We start from the raw sequence: 1,635 nt of genomic DNA, 5'->3' as shown, positions 1-1,635 counted from the left end.
ACACCAATTTCCACCTTTCAAATATGAGAATGTAGGGTGGGTAGAGCGCTTGCTTAGCATGCCTGAGGTTCCAGGTCTGATCTCCAGCCCTGATGAACCACATATGGTGGTGTAATCCTAACACTCGGAAGGCAGGACGATCAGAAATTCCAGGCCATCTTTTAATTCAAGGCCTGTCTAGGATGCATCAAGAGGGATGGTGTGGAGAAAGAAAAGGAAAATGGGGTCAAATAAAGAGAAAGAGCTGTTTTTCTCCCCCACAAATTAGATGCCACAATGGAAAAGGTATAAAAAAAAAGAAAAAAGAGTATTAAGCTTAATCTTGTGAATTTATGTTGTTAATATGATAGTTTAAAAGGTGAAATGAAATATTTCGAATGGCTCCCATTTAAAGTCTTGGCCCAAGTGTCCCATTCAGCCTAGGAAGGTCTTAGTGAGTTAATTTGAATGCATAGACTGTGACAGAGGTGACACCACTTACTAAGCCAAGGAAAGATGTGGCTTTCATTTGTCCCCAGAAAGTACTAAGTGTTGGAGTGCTCAGCTCTTGGATGTGGAAGCATGACAGCTTTGCGGATGCCAAGCGAGGATGCTGGAAGCTCACTTTCAAGATGATGTCCTCAGCCATCCCAATCGTCCCTTCTGATTGCAGAGCTGATGCTGAGGAGAGTGGGGTGCTGTCCCACCGAGTCCTCTCTGAGCTTGTGGCTCACTGCCAGAGTTCATGTGACATTGCAGTATTCTTTTTAGACTACTAAGGTTGAGGGTCCTTCATAGTGCATGCGTGCATGTGTGTGTGTGTGTGTGTGTGTGTGTGTGTGTGTGTGTGGTGTGTGTCAGTCCTTAATCAGTGCAGATTCGAACAGAACACATCAGATGCGGTAATTAGCTCGGATTAAGAAGATTGCTTAATGGAGAGGAGGCTCACCAGGCCTCTCCCAGGGGTTATAGGAGGAATACACTATTCCTAGTCGAGGGACTGTTTGGTGATACAGCTTCCATAAACTGTGCGGGAGACTTTTTGGTGATGTAACCTCCATGACAGTCACCCATGCTTCTATGAGTCACAATAAGCCTATTAGTTAAACAAACAGAACAGAAAGAGGACAGCAACAAGCGATAGCAACAAGACTATCAACACAGCTCAGTCAACTTGGCCAGGCCTTACTGTGCTGACATTTCCCATCCCAGGTTGCGAATTAATTAAACATACAAAAATTTCCAATTTAATCTCTTTATATTATGGGGAACAACTTCTGTGTAGCTGAAGTCATTCTCTAGGATAAGGATTATCTTAATAGCATGCTATTAATGCAAAGGTATTTTAATAAATTTGTTTAAGTTTCTCCTGCTAATAAAGGAGAAAGCAATATTGGTCAGTCTCAGCATTTTCTCCAAGACATCTGCCGCCTTTAAGTCTTTCTCATCTTTCCTTTTTTTGTTTTTTTAATTCCGGTGATAGGGTCTAGCTACGTAGCCCAGGCTGACCCAATTCATAATCACCCTGCCTCAGTTTCCCAATGGCTAGAGCTGCCGGTATGCACTGACCTCTTTAATTTGTCTTCGGGCATTTTCTTTTTTTATTTCTTTTTTTTCTTTTTTTTTTAATTTATTTATTTATTGAGGATTTCTGCC

This window comes from Microtus ochrogaster, chromosome 16 (assembly GCF_000317375.1).
Source record: "Microtus ochrogaster isolate Prairie Vole_2 chromosome 16, MicOch1.0, whole genome shotgun sequence".
In the NCBI taxonomy this organism is placed as follows: Eukaryota; Metazoa; Chordata; class Mammalia; order Rodentia; family Cricetidae; genus Microtus; species Microtus ochrogaster.
This window is presented reverse-complemented; position numbering follows the sequence as displayed.